Here is a 19,465-nt window from a genome sequence, read left to right as displayed (position 1 = left end):
ACCTAGCTCGTACAGTGGATTCATTTAGAGTGTGTTTATTTTTAGATTAAATTAATACACATTGAAATGAAAGGAATTATTGTATGTTGCCAAAATGTATCTCGGCTAATTCATAAAGCACGTTTTATTGTAATTTCAGCAATGAGATACTGCAGACATGAGGACAGATACGGGTAGAGACTTATTTGGGGATCGAGAAAATCGACATGTCATTGTCGGAACTGTGAGAATACGAGTATCAATAGCAGATCGAGCTTCAACTTGTGAAGTTGATGGAAATTATTTATTTTAATATTCAGCGGAGTAAATCGCACGAGAAATATAATATCTCCTATCTCATAACAAGGGTACACTTTTACTAATAAGTTCTAACTTCAATAACAATCAATTTGGGACTAAAAAATTTTCTAAAGAAATTGCATTTAGCAGGTTATGTAAGCTCAAGAATAACACCTAAAGGGGTAGAAAAAATCTGTGGTAGATTACGAGTTTGATGAAAAACTATTCAGAAAAAAGAGAAAGCTGCTTCAAGTATGGATGTAGCTGTCTTTTATTTGAATTAAAGACGATGTCACATACAATATTTGTGCCTTTCCAGTTTTACAACTCGATTTTGAGTGGTAGATTTGCCTTGGTTATTATTATCCATACGACCTTAAGATCAGGACTAACACTCTATCAACATGATAGTTAGTCCCTGCGTCGAAACGTGGCACTTGGAAGCAATCATAGTAGTACTAATACAGTATAATAAATTAAATGATTCTGTCAGACCCCTATTTATTCTTTCTATAAACATTCTAACACGATATTATATCAAATGTAGAAATACAATTAGATAGTAATATGATGTTGCCCATTGCTTGCTCGTATAATATACTCGTACTTATAATAATAAAGTGTAGACTTCAAAATATTAACAAGTAAACAAAAATTTCTGAACAATTCCAAATATAAATATAGAAACTATCTTAGTAGACCCCGCGTTATTGTGTGTGAATAACATTTTCTTATCAGAGGGTACAGCCACCACGCCCACAGTAATTTACTGCGATAGTGACAAACCCGTAAACCACGATAAAGCTCGCTTCCTCTCTAGGTGATAATTAGTTTATTAATTTATCACGAGCTGTGATTATCAAAGGTATGTATCACAACTACTATATTACCACTATAACTATTATACGCGGGTCATATAAACATCTCCATACTGCATTCTAGACTGATTACTGACTCAAGTGGTAATGTCATAAAAGGAGAATTGCTTGGTTGTAACACCCTGTTGTAAAATGTAAACAGCCTAAATAATGTCAGTTCATTAAAGTCAGTGGACAATGAGTGGTACAAAAAACTTTTCCGTTTAATATTACAAGTCTGTTGTGTTCTGTGTTATTATTTACGTTATTTATACACAAATTATTTAAACAAGGTACGCCGTACCACGTGTGGCGTAGCAAACGTCGCTGAGTTGTATACAAACTGTCAAGTCTATAGCTTATAACATTCTTGAGGTATCCTGCGGACAGACAATCAGACATAATAGGAGTCGATACATCCCCACGGCAAACTTGTGCCAGCCTACTGAGTGATAAGTTTCAATTAAGTCAGCCAATCTGATGGATGGACTTGCACCATCATAGAAAAAGAGTTTCATGAACAGTTTTAGAGTCTACTGATAAATTCTTTCTCTAACTATGTCACATGTTAAAATGTCATGTGAGTGTACTCAAGTTTTGTTTACAAATTTATTTATTCTGCGATGTTGCGATGTTCTTGTTGTTACCATGGTTACCAATAAGACCAATGCAAAGATGTTCGCAAACGCTCCGCCAAATCCCAGCATGCATCACCATCGATCTAGATGTTGCTTATATACAAATAAAGCTTCATGCGAATTTTCAAATGTATAGATTAGTTCTTAATCGAGATATCGTGTGCAGACATACAAATAGAGATACAGAATGATTTTTTCAGTTCTTTTAGGAATAGGCTTCGCTAACAGTCCACCAATAAAACATCATTTACCAGTCTTATGAATATTCAACTTCTCACAAATCAGTACACACAAAATTATGATGTTGTATATATAACAAATTGTAAGAAAAGTAACTTTTTACATATATTATTATCAAAATACAGTACATACAAGAATACTAGCGAATTATTTTTTTGATTTAATTATGAATCCGTACTATTATCCTTCATGTCTTCCAAATTGTTTTCGTAGTTAGGAACACTTTCTGTGGACATTTAGTAATAATATTTTACACGAACCGCATTTTGAAACTTCTTCAATATAATACAAACACGGTCATTAAGCCTATTTGAAACAAGATCAAGAAAAACCATACACACCAAGTATGATGTCCTTTCATTGTACTAATTTGAAAATTAAAGGATTTTCTTAACATGCATAATATTGTGATTAGCTAAATCGTTTCAAAACTTGAAATTGACCCTCCAGTTCTCTATAAGTTTACTCTAGTAACGTAAAATACGTTTAAGTTAAGAATTGTTATTCCTGCTGGACCCGAATCCTGAGTTTCCCCGGACACATTCACCACTAGTTGAGTATAAAATAAAGTAAATATGATAATTAGTTCACATTATTCGTACAACATAGCAGGGAGGAATGTACGGTCGTGCGTGAACATGTAATGTTAAAAATACTTTATTTAAATGTAAGTAACTTTTATTTAATGGTTTAATCTACATTTGCCTCCCCCTCTTCTTTCATGAAAGTGTGACATGATCAAACCCAAACTTAAATTTTGCATAAGGTACTGTTAGATCAAACGTAAACTTAAACGTGGACCTAATAATTCATGCAAGATGTACGGTGATAGCAAACACGCAGGTGGGAGAGTGCGATTTGTGCAGTTATTGTTAGGTATCATGTAGGTGGTTGGACATTTATCGCCAAAGACATCTAAACTCCAAGACATACCATTTATAACTTTTAATTTGTAACATTAGCTTGAAATATGGATGAACAAATCGATGGACATTCAGAACGAGTGAGAGATTGGTGATGTGAGTTGTTTTGTGAAAATGGACAAAATCGAGTATCGAGCTGTCGTTAAATCTTTATTTTTTAAGCAACTTTCAAGTTTAGATGAGTGCTAATCCACAATAGCATCACAGGTTCGATTAGCACTCTTATATCTACTGTTGACGGAAGATGTACAATCAGCACATTCAACGTTAGTGGGATGAGGCCGTGTGATTGGCGAGGAGGGATTACTGTTCTATACAACATTATGATCAGATCAAAGAAGGTCTGACAGAAAATGAAATAACATTTTATACAAACATGTGCTTTTTAGCACGAGGACCACCGACACACGTCCTCTCCCATTAACAGACCAGGCAAGGAGAAAGCTCAGCAATGCGCTACAACCGCCCTGGTCCACAGATGGGAAATTGTGAGCTCTTTCAACCTCCGACCCAAACTAATAAGTTTTAACTTGATGTTAGTTAATATCTCCAATACATTTTCAATTTCTTCAGTGATCATTGTAATTATACTATAACTCGAATGAATTCCAGTATAAAGTTGACTTATCTTTTGTTTTATTAATTATTTTAAGTCTTACATGTAATAATCAGCTGTTTGTGGTACACGATAACTCCCGCTTACCGATCTTGCCGCGTACTATTTGGCAGTTAAATTTGAATGATACTGATCTTTTACAGAGATTACATATTTATTAGGAAAAATTAGCTCGTGATAAAAAACAATTAATTTCCGAATCTAAAATCATTCATTGTTCATTGTAAATTAATTTAAGAAGCACATTAGATTCATAACACATAGATAAGCCATCATAGCAATAATAACGCATTTTCTCAATCTTCGGATAGCCAATATATCCCGTGTCAGAGCTTTAAAATTATAGAAATTGATGTATAACGGATTTAAGTGTTTACTGAGGTGGCAGTGACTACAAGCCGCGCTTTGTTTAACAACTCCGCTTTTGTGACTTCCGATTGACATTATTCTTACCACGTTACAATGGGTACTTAACACTCCAACATCGGCTTGGCGTTGTATCTATTACCTTAATCAAACAATGTGTGAGGTTAGGTATCCAGTATGCGTTTCGTTTGTTAGAAAATTGACATTGAATCGCAAATGGAGTGACACTACCATTACTCTGAACAGGCCACAAAACTCGGAGCAGGCGCCAACGTGTGATCTGGTAACTGAATACGAAATAAATCATGCTAATGCAACAGGAAGTGCGTCAAGGATGTAAATTGATCTGCGAGAGTCTCGCTGTTTGGTGCTATAAGTCATGAGAGAGCATCGTGGGCTTCTGATTGATAAACACTGTACACATTTTGATAAAGCGACGCGCCACAGCTCAATGCCATTTTGATAACTGTAGCCAGGAACGATTCAATTGCAAATGGCTTTATTTAATCTGGTGGGTACCGCGGTTATCGGTAGCTATCACAAGTCAAGCAAAGATAAGCGCGGGGATGGGTGACCGCAGAGTGTCCTGGGCTAATGGAGGCATGACTAGTCATAACACAAGTAGCCTAGTAGGCATGACATGGACGTGTAGTACTGTCACGAAGTCAAAGTTAGTTTCTGATAAATATGAATAATTTAGGCTACATTAATTTTTCATCGGTGGGAACCAGGCATGACATGGACGTGTAGTACTGTCACGAAGTCAAAGTTAGTTTCTGATAAATATGAATATTTAGGCTACATTAATTTTTCATCGGTGGGAACCAGGCATGACATGGACGTGTAGTACTGTCACGAAGTCAAAGTTAGTTTCTGATAAATATGAATAATTTAGGCTACATTAATTTTTCATCGGTGGGAACCAGGCATGACATGGACGTGTAGTACTGTCACGAAGTCAAAGTTAGTTTCTGATAAATATGAATAATTTAGGCTACATTAATTTTTCATCGGTGGGAACCAGGCATGACATGGACGTGTAGTACTGTCACGAAGTCAAAGTTAGTTTCTGATAAATATGAATAATTTAGGCTACATTAATTTTTCATCGGTGGGAACCAGGCATGACATGGACGTGTAGTACTGTCACGAAGTCAAAGTTAGTTTCTGATAAATATGAATAATTTAGGCTACATTAATTTTTCATCGGTGGGAACCAGTAGATTCGTCGCGGTTAGAAGAGTTAAATTATCAATTCGTCATCTCTTTTTGATAACACGTTGGGTTGTTATTGATTTTTCAATTAAGGAATGATGCTTTTCGAAGGCATTTTTTATTACAGTTAGGTTATTCTACCCAAAAGCATCAGAAATATACAAGAATCTGTAAACTAATAAAATTGTAATATGTAACCCCTTGACATTCTGAACCATGGCCATCATGTGCTCTCAGTTTCAAACCTTAAGATAACACACTGGCCCTAGTAACTCAATTAAACACGTTCACTAATTTGTTAGTTCGGTGACCCCTAATTGACTTTAATTGCACTGAGTAGTCAAATGAGGACTTGTTGGTTCAATTAATTGACCTTGACTTGTCTCAGTTGGTGTAGGTCTGTTAGCTTTAATTACAGGGATGTACATAGCTTAGCAAATAAAAGTGTTGACTCAAACTCACATGTTACTTTTTTCTTTGCCTAGTCGATATCTAAGTCAACAAACCGTAGGCTGCTTCAAATTCTATGTCTACTCACATTTTAATCCCTGATATATTACTATTATTTTACACTTAATAATCATGTTTAGCTTTTATATGATATCGCTTGTATACGGCGATGTAAGTATATAACCAGATTTCCCTAAAGTTCACTCCCCCACCTTAATTTTTGAATGGGTAATAGTTATTAAAAACAGACTTGGGAACTTGTGATATCACCTGAGAACGTTTTTGACGAATTTCAAAATCTCATCCCTATCTTTCCCTTATAATGAGGTAGTAGAGTAACTCACAACGGATTATCATCCTCGTGAGAGAAAACTAAAGACACCGGAATCCAGTTCCCAAAGACTGTATCCAAAATGAGAAACGTTTTAATAAATATAAAATTCTGACATCAATGGACGTTATGTAGGATGAAGTCAACTTAAAGATGTCTAATTATCACCATTCATATCTTTCTATCAATATCTATGTTACTCGATGCAGTTACTGTTAAACACATTCTACACACCACTACAAACACTTATCATTGGGGAGGGGTAACAGATTCTCAACAGCAACTCCACATCGAGTGATATCCTATTTAAGAGGTCTTGAGACAAGAAGAAGAGTACTGATTATGTGGGTCAGTTCAAATCAACAAAGCGTCCAACTGAAGTTAGACTTTTACCTGTGTTCACGGCTGCCATTTTGGACAGAGTGGTAAGAAATAGGAGTTTTTGAGGCGTTAGTGTTATCTTGTCAAAACTTTATTTGCGGTTACCCGATAGGCCAGTATATTTAAAATGTCTGAGTAGGCCGCCACACTCTATTTTAAGGAAGTAATTATGAAATCCATCAATAACTCTCAGGTGATGTTTTTACATATTTCCAAAGGTCTGAAAACTCTAAACAATTAAATAGTTACGGATGGGGTAAGACTTTTGAACACACGAAACTACAATGTTAATTCTTGAACATATGTCGTCAAATGGAACATCTGCGCAATCAATTTACAAGTATATTTGTCAATAACTGCAAGCCTTGTCTTGATGCACACCGTTAAGTTCGGTATAATTTCATGGTGTTTCACAAATCACCCACCCATTTTTCCACTTCACCAATGGATAAAGAATCTTTAAAATTGGCATTAAATGGTTACATTAAAAATAATTAACCGAGAAACTGTAGACTCTTTTGTTTTAGTAAAACATTTAGAGAGATAAAATTAATAACCAGAAATGAGATATAGGCCTACCCTATTCCAAAATATTTGTATGACATCTCCAAATAATAATTGACTACCACACGCAAGAAACTTTAGCTACCAAAATCGAGATACACAAAATTAATGCGAGTCGTGGTTGGTATTCCAAGTAACAATTAATTCGCACACACGCTATAACGCTCAATAACCTTGTGTTGAATGGAAAGTTTTTTACAATAGTAAACAACCGCCTTATCTTTAATTATGTACTATAGTAAAAATCTCCTAGTTAACCCTTTTACCACGCGTCTATCTACAGTTTATCCAACACGATTATAGCAAATAGCTTACGGATGACCTTGGTAGGTCAAGTCATTTCCTGACTTATGTTCTCACTCTCTTCCCTCTACCGAAACCGGTTACAAATTATCCTTCACAATATTGTTTTTATTTAATTAGATATATTCCTTTATTTTTTTATTAACTCAATTTATACAGTGAGTATACTTTTTTACATATAACAAGAAACTAACAGGTCTATGTGGAATAAGCAGCTTCCTAGTTCTCAGAAAATCTCGTTACTACCGGTTTACTTACTTGAAACCGTCTGTTTTGCACTCATATTACGTTTACGATTTATGCAATTATATATGTTTCTGTAATTCTGAGCTACTACTAACTTCAATTCGGTAAATACTTTTCAAATAAGCTTATTTAAAAGCATAAACCAAACTAAATACGGTCCAATAAACACTTAGAAAATCTCGTTACTACCGGTTTACTTACTTGAAACCGTCTGTTTTGCACTCATATTACGTTTACGATTTATGCAATCATTATATGTTTCTGTAATTCTGAGCTACTACTAACTTCAATTCGGTAAATACTTTTCAAATAAGCTTATTTAAAAGCATAAACCAAACTAAATACGGTCCAATAAACACTTAGAAAATCTCGTTATTACCGGTTTACTTACTTGAAACCGTCTGTTTTGCACTCATATTACGTTTACGATTTATGCAATTATATATGTTTCTGTAATTCTGAGCTACTACTAACTTCAATTCGGTAAATACTTTTCAAATAAGCTTATTTAAAAGCATAAACCAAACTAAATACGGTCCAATAAACACTTAGAAAATCTCGTTACTACCGGTTTACTTACTTGAAACCGTCTGTTTTGCACTCATATTACGTTTACGATTTATGCAATTATATATGTTTCTGTAATTCTGAGCTACTACTAACTTCAATTCGGTAAATACTTTTCAAATAAGCTTATTTAAAAGCATAAACCAAACTAAATACGGTCCAATAAACACTTAGAAAATCTCGTTACTACCGGTTTACTTACTTGAAACCGTCTGTTTTGCACTCATATTACGTTTACGATTTATGCAATTATATATGTTTCTGTAATTCTGAGCTACTACTAACTTCAATTCGGTAAATACTTTTCAAATAAGCTTATTTAAAAGCATAAACCAAACTAAATACGGTCCAATAAACACTTAGAAAATCTCGTTACTACCGGTTTACTTACTTGAAACCGTCTGTTTTGCACTCATATTACGTTTACGATTTATGCAATTATATATGTTTCTGTAATTCTGAGCTACTACTAACTTCAATTCGGTAAATACTTTTCAAATAAGCTTATTTAAAATCATAAACCAAACTAAATACGGTCCAATAAACACTTAGAAAATCTCGTTATAACTGGTTTACTTACTTGAAACCGTCTGTTTTGCACTCATATTACGTTTACGATTTATGCAATTATATATGTTTCTGTAATTCTGAGCTACTACTAACTTCAATTCGGTAAATACTTTTCAAATAAGCTTATTTAAAAGCATAAACCAAACTAAATACGGTCCAATAAACACTTAGAAAATCTCGTTACTACCGGTTTACTTACTTGAAACCGTCTGTTTTGCACTCATATTACGTTTACGATTTATGCAATTATATGTTTCTGTAATTCTGAGCTACTACTAACTTCAATTCGGTAAATACTTTTCAAATAAGCTTATTTAAAAGCATAAACCAAACTAAATACGGTCCAATAAACACTTAGAAAATCTCGTTACTACCGGTTTACTTACTTGAAACCGTCTGTTTTGCACTCATATTACGTTTACGATTTATGCAATTATATATGTTTCTGTAATTCTGAGCTACTACTAACTTCAATTCGGTAAATACTTTTCAAATAAGCTTATTTAAAAGCATAAACCAAACTAAATACGGTCCAATAAACACTTAGAAAATCTCGTTACTACCGGTTTACTTACTTGAAACCGTCTGTTTTGCACTCATATTACGTTTACGATTTATGCAATTATATATGTTTCTGTAATTCTGAGCTACTACTAACTTCAATTCGGTAAATACTTTTCAAATAAGCTTATTTAAAAGCATAAACCAAACTAAATACGGTCCAATAAACACTTAGAAAATCTCGTTACTACCGGTTTACTTACTTGAAACCGTCTGTTTTGCACTCATATTACGTTTACGATTTATGCAATCATTATATGTTTCTGTAATTCTGAGCTACTACTAACTTCAATTCGGTAAATACTTTTCAAATAAGCTTATTTAAAAGCATAAACCAAACTAAATACGGTCCAATAAACACTTAGAAAATCTCGTTACTACCGGTTTACTTACTTGAAACCGTCTGTTTTGCACTCATATTACGTTTACGATTTATGCAATTATATATGTTTCTGTAATTCTGAGCTACTACTAACTTCAATTCGGTAAATACTTTTCAAATAAGCTTATTTAAAAGCATAAACCAAACTAAATACGGTCCAATAAACACTTAGAAAATCTCGTTACTACCGGTTTACTTACTTGAAACCGTCTGTTTTGCACTCATATTACGTTTACGATTTATGCAATCATTATATGTTTCTGTAATTCTGAGCTACTACTAACTTCAATTCGGTAAATACTTTTCAAATAAGCTTATTTAAAAGCATAAACCAAACTAAATACGGTCCAATAAACACTTAGAAAATCTCGTTACTACCGGTTTACTTACTTGAAACCGTCTGTTTTGCACTCATATTACGTTTACGATTTATGCAATTATATATGTTTCTGTAATTCTGAGCTACTACTAACTTCAATTCGGTAAATACTTTTCAAATAAGCTTATTTAAAAGCATAAACCAAACTAAATACGGTCCAATAAACACTTAGAAAATCTCGTTACTACCGGTTTACTTACTTGAAACCGTCTGTTTTGCACTCATATTACGTTTACGATTTATGCAATCATTATATGTTTCTGTAATTCTGAGCTACTACTAACTTCAATTCGGTAAATACTTTTCAAATAAGCTTATTTAAAAGCATAAACCAAACTAAATACGGTCCAATAAACACTTAGAAAATCTCGTTACTACCGGTTTACTTACTTGAAACCGTCTGTTTTGCACTCATATTACGTTTACGATTTATGCAATTATATATGTTTCTGTAATTCTGAGCTACTACTAACTTCAATTCGGTAAATACTTTTCAAATAAGCTTATTTAAAAGCATAAACCAAACTAAATACGGTCCAATAAACACTTAGAAAATCTCGTTACTACCGGTTTACTTACTTGAAACCGTCTGTTTTGCACTCATATTACGTTTACGATTTATGCAATCATTATATGTTTCTGTAATTCTGAGCTACTACTAACTTCAATTCGGTAAATACTTTTCAAATAAGCTTATTTAAAAGCATAAACCAAACTAAATACGGTCCAATAAACACTTAGAAAATCTCGTTACTACCGGTTTACTTACTTGAAACCGTCTGTTTTGCACTCATATTACGTTTACGATTTATGCAATTATATATGTTTCTGTAATTCTGAGCTACTACTAACTTCAATTCGGTAAATACTTTTCAAATAAGCTTATTTAAAAGCATAAACCAAACTAAATACGGTCCAATAAACACTTAGAAAATCTCGTTACTACCGGTTTACTTACTTGAAACCGTCTGTTTTGCACTCATATTACGTTTACGATTTATGCAATCATTATATGTTTCTGTAATTCTGAGCTACTACTAACTTCAATTCGGTAAATACTTTTCAAATAAGCTTATTTAAAAGCATAAACCAAACTAAATACGGTCCAATAAACACTTAGAAAATCTCGTTACTACCGGTTTACTTACTTGAAACCGTCTGTTTTGCACTCATATTACGTTTACGATTTATGCAATTATATATGTTTCTGTAATTCTGAGCTACTACTAACTTCAATTCGGTAAATACTTTTCAAATAAGCTTATTTAAAAGCATAAACCAAACTAAATACGGTCCAATAAACACTTAGAAAATCTCGTTATAACTGGTTTACTTACTTGAAACCGTCTGTTTTGCACTCATATTACGTTTACGATTTATGCAATCATTATATGTTTCTGTAATTCTGAGCTACTACTAACTTCAATTCGGTAAATACTTTTCAAATAAGCTTATTTAAAAGCATAAACCAAACTAAATACGGTCCAATAAACACTTAGAAAATCTCGTTACTACCGGTTTACTTACTTGAAACCGTCTGTTTTGCACTCATATTACGTTTACGATTTATGCAATTATATATGTTTCTGTAATTCTGAGCTACTACTAACTTCAATTCGGTAAATACTTTTCAAATAAGCTTATTTAAAAGCATAAACCAAACTAAATACGGTCCAATAAACACTTAGAAAATCTCGTTACTACCGGTTTACTTACTTGAAACCGTCTGTTTTGCACTCATATTACGTTTACGATTTATGCAATCATTATATGTTTCTGTAATTCTGAGCTACTACTAACTTCAATTCGGTAAATACTTTTCAAATAAGCTTATTTAAAAGCATAAACCAAACTAAATACGGTCCAATAAACACTTAGAAAATCTCGTTACTACCGGTTTACTTACTTGAAACCGTCTGTTTTGCACTCATATTACGTTTACGATTTATGCAATTATATATGTTTCTGTAATTCTGAGCTACTACTAACTTCAATTCGGTAAATACTTTTCAAATAAGCTTATTTAAAAGCATAAACCAAACTAAATACGGTCCAATAAACACTTAGAAAATCTCGTTATAACTGGTTTACTTACTTGAAACCGTCTGTTTTGCACTCATATTACGTTTACGATTTATGCAATTATATATGTTTCTGTAATTCTGAGCTACTACTAACTTCAATTCGGTAAATACTTTTCAAATAAGCTTATTTAAAAGCACAAACCAAACTAAATACGGTCCAATAAACACTTAGAATTATCTCATAAAATGTATAATCTTGAAAATATGATCAATCTACTAAAAGTCTATGTTTATATACAGATTTCAAGTACAGATATATAAGCTCTGTTGTGGAAAATTGTTTATTAGATTGTTTGTAAAGTATTGCATTTTTATCTAATATTTAAACTCTGCAGTAATTTTAAACCTCTCTTTCAAAACTAGATTATAATGAATAAGTTGATCGAAATGTCAAGACCGTCATGCCTTTTGCTCACCTTATTAAGGTATACTATTACCGTGAGATCAATAACAATTAGTGATTTCTTAATTCTTCTAGTCCGGATGAATAGTTTTCTATAGAGCACTCCCCACGTGTTGAATTTAATCAGCTCGACAGTCACTACCCACTGTATAATATTACAAATTTGAATATTATTGGCTTCCTGAGTCGTGCAAGCCAGCTTGCAGAGAGCTCTACTGTGTGAGAAAAGATAGTTTCGTACGAGGGCAAGACGTACTCACTCACGATACTAGAGGTAGGGATAACATAAGAAGTTGACAACACAAGACGGTAGTTTTTACACGCTTGCCCTCTCCGGCCGGTGTTGTTTTTATCACCAGTCTCCCGACTCTCATACGCCGAAAGCGTTCAAAGCTTGGTTAAAACGTCAATCAGCTTCTCCGACCTTCTACAACTGGGAGATGGGTAATACATCTGGCCCAACTAGAGGGGGTTGTGCAGAAAGTCTATACATATTTGTATAAGTTAAGATTTGTATGGCCGATTGAGAGTGTGAGTGGCACGCTTTGTAGTGCTGTGTACAACATATACGTTGTCACGTCAATATAAAGAACGTTCGACTATGACGTCTATGCTTGTAGATAGAAATGGACAGTTTTGCCTTAACATCGAATAGTAATTATATCGTGGTTTCGGCTCACTGGCGTGTATCTCATGAGCAACACGATGATACCAACACGCCAATGTTGCAGAGCACGGCAAGAGTCGTGGTCGCGTCAGACCTTGACCTCGGCCACACGCGGAGCTGTACAGGGGCAGCACTGCTCTGTGGTGTGGTGGTAGTAGGCTAGGTCAAGTCTCCTAGCAACTCCGCCTACTGTACGAACGCGTGACAAATCACTGTTTACAACTTTCCATTCCCAGCGCTATTACCATTACCCATAGCAGACCTCGGGTGGAATACCTCACAATAATAGCGGTTGTCGCGGCGACACCACAACCACAACAATATTTCCTGTAAGGTCACTTACTGTTTGAATGGAACTGTCGACAGATACAGACATCGCATCTCCCTCACTGTTAAGTTCGTGTACAAGTACCTGAACGATTTTGTATTGATTACTTACAATGATAGTTTCGAAGATCTCATATTTTAATAGATTAATTTCTACTCAAAGTTAGGGGTAGCAAGAGTAGATTAATATTTAAAAAAATAGTACATTAATAGCTACTCGAACGTTCATAGTATGACTTGCAAATTGTTTGTACCATCATCATAAGGATTCTTTGAAAACGTCTCAAATGCAAGCGTAAGTTTATAAACTTTGATATAACTTTAAAGATTTTGATGAGATAAGATTAATAATTTAAAACACAACATTAACAATTATGACACAATAGAACAATTTTAAGATCGTTTTAAAATTTAATACTACACATCACAACTCTTTTTGTAGAAAGAGTTAACAAAATCTAACTAGAAAACAAATCTAGTATGAGTAAAAAAAGTACAACAGACTAACATTTGACTTTGGATGTGTTGAACTGTTTCGCATTGCTTTGTTTTTGTTTGTGTCCTTACAGATAATAATTGCCACCAAAAGTTTGAAAACAGAATTATGTAACAAAAATTAGCCTACATGCTTATCTTTTATTCTCGTTTGTTGTTATGTTTACAAAATGCTCAGTCCGCAATTTTTGATCTAATTGTGATCATTTTTAGTTTCTGATGTCTTGAAGAACATAAAGTTAAAAATATTGTAGTAGGCTTTCTTGCCTTTACCCGAATTGGAGATCCAAAATGTAATATTTTTCAATAAGTTTATTTATGTGACGAAATCCTTATGTTGTGGACACAGTCGAGATATCACGAAATAGAATATTTATATTACTCTTATTTTTTTACAATAAAGCCCGCCTCGCTTGCGCAGGACTTATACACAGATGTGAGTGAGCAACTATTTCGTTGGCCGTGGAAGATTTATAGGATGACTTGCAATTACTGATATACCCAGTTCAAACTCAACTCGTTCATCAAATTCAAGGCCAGGTCATCAGCAACCGGCGAGTCACTTATTCAACAAGGTCGTTAACGGGCAAATAACTTTCCACTGGAGTAGTAAATTCCAATTAGATGTATAACAACGTATCAACAATAAGTTAAATCAAGATTAGTTATTGCTCCTAATTGGCTTTTGAGTGTATTATTTTTTATTTTGAAATAATTTCCCTGTTAAATAACTTTTGAAAATACAACAAGTTTTTATACCACACTACGATATTTATAAGCATTTAAATTAAGGATTTTGTAATCAGTATCAAGGGAAAACGTCTGAAGATATGAATTGATATTTTTATTGAATGTAAACGAGTTATGACTTATGGGAATGTTACGTGTTAGTGATGTATGATTTAAAGAAATTGTGTTTATAAATAAATGTAATTTAGAAAATTATACATTTTTATAAAATATTAGGCACTTAAGTTTTTATTAAATGCTTGACAATAAAACCATGTCAACCAGTTATGTTTAAATTATAGGCTACTGTAAAAATAATATACTACAAAAACTTTGGTAGTTTTTCTGATGCATCTAAAATATATAACAGTGTTTTAAAATTGTTAAAATAATGTAACAATTAAAATAATATAATAACAATAACTTTAAGAAGTGTATGTTATTAGTCCAGATTTAGCGAAACAACTCGTGGGGGTTGATAAATTTCATTATGTCTATCTGTCTGTCTGTACACACTATATCTTGAAAACGAACAGATCTATAGACTTGAAATAGTGCATGAAGATTCGTGTATATCCGAGGAACACTGAGTTCGATTATGGTACTCCGTGGGATTTGGCTGTTCGTTAGCAAATATTTTACAACGGTCTTATAGGTAACAATGATATGAAACCCAATTACCCAATTTAATGAACAAAAATCTGAATATATCATGTGAAATATGACGAGAAAGATTTCATATGGAGACAATGAGCAATTGACATTTATCATTTAGCATGCAACTCAGTAAAGTCTATTACGACACGTGTTGTGGTGTGACGTATTTCTACCTTGCATTATTTAAAATAATATTTTTTTTAAATCAGAAATTATATGTACAAAATTGCATACAAGTTTACCTTAAAAGTACAAAGTTACAAAATACTCGACTCTTTTCAGTTGGTTCTTAAACATTTACAAGCCCTATCTTTAGAATGAATAATATAAACAAAAATTGTTTGCATCAACGTTTTCAGCTATAAAGAAGAACAGTAGTCCTAACTGTTAGTTGCAACACGATAATTACTTTTGAAAAGTTAGTTCCTACATATCAAATATAAAATGGTGCCAGAAAAAGTAAAATTAGAAAAATCCCACTATTTATTTCCAAACAATGATCGGCGGCATCTGAATATTGGGAAAACGTAGAGGGAGGTGTAAAACTTGCTCTGTATAACAAAATTGTACGAAAATTGTAATTATTGAAACCCCTTGTTAATATAGTATTTATATTGATACAGTATGTTTAATTTGACTTTGCGGAGAATATTAATTTTCGAGGATCTGTTGATCACGCCTCTGCAGCCTTGAAGTCGTGTTGCTATAACATGTACTTATTGCAATCACATCCACCTGTACCTTACGTAACGTGTCAAGGCTACATTAGTCCTTTATCATTGAGACTTTCTGTTACGTAATTAGTCTAGGCCTCGGTAAACTGTGTCTCAGGCCATCGACCGACCTGTGTCTCCGAGCCCGCGACGAACCGAGTCCTCTATTTTTATCTGACCCTTGTTAAAAGCCTACAGTAGATACCTTTCTACTCGTGTGTAGGGAAATGACGCACTTCGGAGAACTGGGCGGTCAAATGACGTCACAGATATACCGCACCGCCCGGCGTTACGTCATCATCGTTCCCGTGCAAATTTGAAAATATTATATCAATTATGGCCAATATGAGTGTTATATTAATTTAGACGTGCATGCATCAATTCGAATTCGATTAGTTCGATTAAAATAGCTATTATTTTCTTTATTAACAACAGCAAATATTCCCTGTATAGGGTAGACTGTAAGTACATTAAAATATTTTGAATAATTGTTTCGGAATCACCGATACAAGTTTCCTATAGTTGTTATACGATCAACTTTGTTTAAATCACGGATTATGGGAGTGCTTACACTTTAGATATTGTAAAAAATCGTATAATTATTATCTTCAGTAGTTTTTATGAGAACCTAATTAAAAGATAATTCCAAAATCTATAACAGTTTTTAATAGTTAAAGTAATGTAACAATTTAAATAATATAATAAAAATAACTATAACACAAGGTTGTTTAAGTTATCGGCCCAAATATCGCGAAGCAACTCGTGGGGATTGAAAAATGTAATTTCTGGCTTTCTATCTGCATGTGCGTACGATATCTCGAAAAGAACTGATTTATAGATTTGAAATAGTGCATGAAGCTTATTTTATATAGTGGAACACTAGATTCGATGATGGTACATCGCTGCATGGGATTTGGCTGTGCGTTAGCGAATAGTTTTACATTGTTCTTATAGATAACCACGATGTAAAAAACTGAAGAATAAATAAATTGGTACACAAACTCAATACACCCATAAGAATAAATGAGAATGAATACCTATCGAGTACCACATATTAAAAAACTCCATAAGGCAAAACTAACCAAACAGTTTAACCAATTTCTGACACAACCCAAATGGAAGCTACTCAAACATGGAGTTAAACAACAGACCATTTGGACCACTGCGTAAGATTTATAACATCGAATCAAAATGCGTCTCCACTGAATAGACTCCAAGAATTTATTGTAAATATGTTTAATTTTTGTTCACTTATAATGTGTCCCTTATAATAATACAACAGTTACTTTATTTAATTTGATAAGAATTTTTATTTTAAAAAAATGTTAGAAGCTGATATAGTTTGGAAGAGAGCTTAATTGGAGTCGCACTTATAGTGTGGAAACCACTGCAATGTGAGATATCCTATACCTCCCTCCACCCTCTGCGAGATCTGTCCTCCCCAAAAATTTAAATCATTGGTTTTGATTTGGTACCATTCACATTTAAAGATTTTAAATCTAATTCCAGATGACTTATTTTTGGAAAGGGCTTCACAATCATTCACGTAAACATAAACCTTCACATAAACCGAAAGGCATTTAATCGAACATGTATTTCAACCTGTCCAGAAGTCCCCAGAACTGACAATGAACAGTAGTGTAGTAGGGTGGAAGAGCACAACCCACAGGGTGTCAGGACGGATCACTCGGCGGGTTACTCAGCTGATGGGAGTGGTAGCTATTTTCGAACGCATCAACATATTCCATCTACTTGACGCAAATTATGATTGAGGCGCGAAAGTAAATCTAACTCGGCTAAATTTAAGACACGATAAAACCTAGTTGAGATATTCTTGGATAGCGCGAGTACATCGGAAACTGAATTTTAGTCTACGAGTGATTCGTAAATCTGGCTTTTATTCTCGTGTTAAATTTCTTCCAATAACCACACAGCTGCGGATAATACAGTAAACGGTTGTGATATATTCTTATAAAAAGAGAGAGGCCGTCCAGACAAGGTTTTTATGCAGGTCCATTTTATTTATATCATTGCTGTGTCCCTTGAGGCCTACGTTGGAGCAGATTGTCTACACTTTCTGAAAAGGTGCCTACTCGTAAATTCCTTTTTGGTTCCTGGTGAATTTGTTGTGACTCAATAAAGACTGAACAAAACAACTAGCAAAACATAACTGCACGAGTAAAACTAACATAATTCGCATTTTAAATTGCAAGATTATTTGAGTTCTAGAAAAAACAATGTGCCTTAATATCCTTTCTGCAAGCTCTTCGGCGTCACAGTGAATTCCCCGCTCGTAGCTACAATACGTTCCTCAGTCCGAAGAAAGAGCGGTGGTAAACCTTGGTCCGGTTTCCTTGCTGGCTTTCCCAGATTTCCGCGACCGGAGTCCGAACCGGTTATATATTACACTGATTATCACCACCTGGACCGGATTGATTATACGGGCATTAATTTATCTTGAAATTCTAGTCCTCAATTTGTTGCTCCCTTTAAATCGACTATTACTGTGATTGTCGTGTCTTATGGCAACCACTTTTTCGTGTCCTTCAAAGAAAATATATTCAAACCTTCCATTGTGTGTTGGTTACCCAGATTCTACTCTATTTTTGTCATGTGCTCACAATAAACGAACAACAGTTTTAGCAGCAAGAGAATAACAGGACTTTTTATTTGAAAACTTGATACGGAACTTTATACAAGCCTTCTTTAATAACGGATTTCTGAAACATGTCACCGAACCAGAAGATCAGAAGTACAAATGAACCTTCGGCGTTATAAAAATAGAAACTGAACGAGAAATTACGAAGATTTGTAGTAGAAACTTGAGGTAGTTTTGAGTCTAGGACTAACGGGAAACGATTGAAGAACAATTAAACCAGAACCAGAAGATCAGAAGTACAAATGAACCTTCGGCGTTATAAAAATAGAAACTGAACGAGAAATTACGAAGATTTGTAGTAGAAACTTGAGGTAGTTTTGAGTCTAGGACTAACGGGAAACGATTGAAGAACAATTAAAACTGTTTTGAAAGACAAAATAACACTTCTTAAATAATCACCAAATAATATTAATTATTGTAGTTTTATGAGAAGCTGATTTTAAGGGGACCTGGAACGCCCATCTTCGTAATGTTAATATAAGGAACATTTTCTCAGAAACTGTATGTAGTACAGACTTGAATTTTTTAGCACTGTTTAAGTAACTCTTGATACATATGTTGAGTTTTTATAGGTGTGTATGTGCTAGCATAACTGAAAAAAAATTATTTCATAATATCGCTTTTGAAATTTTTTTTGTATTATATTTTTTTTAAATACACAAATATTAACTATATCCAGTGAAAAAAACTCAGTATATGTATCATAGCAACCTACACGCTGTGTAAAAATTTTAAATTAATATCTGCAATAGTTTATGAGATTATGTTCCTTTTATGTTAAAAAAATTAAATTTTCGGAAAACGGCAAAAAACTGAAAATACTTATTTTATTCATGACCTTAATACATTCCAGCCATATAAGC

General features: G+C 33.6%; 1 protein-coding gene across 2 annotated transcripts in view; it reads right to left on the bottom strand.

Moving 5' to 3' along the window:
* The window catches only part of LOC124368092 (oxidative stress-induced growth inhibitor 2-like), a 68,898-nt gene that overhangs the window by 16,931 nt on the left and 32,502 nt on the right, over nt 1–19,465 (bottom strand). The gene's annotated exons all lie outside the window — the stretch shown is intronic.

Source organism: Homalodisca vitripennis, chromosome 1 (assembly GCF_021130785.1).
Source record: "Homalodisca vitripennis isolate AUS2020 chromosome 1, UT_GWSS_2.1, whole genome shotgun sequence".
In the NCBI taxonomy this organism is placed as follows: domain Eukaryota; kingdom Metazoa; phylum Arthropoda; class Insecta; order Hemiptera; family Cicadellidae; genus Homalodisca; species Homalodisca vitripennis.
The sequence above is the reverse complement of the archived record's forward strand: the minus strand, read 5'-3'. Positions and strand labels throughout refer to the sequence as shown.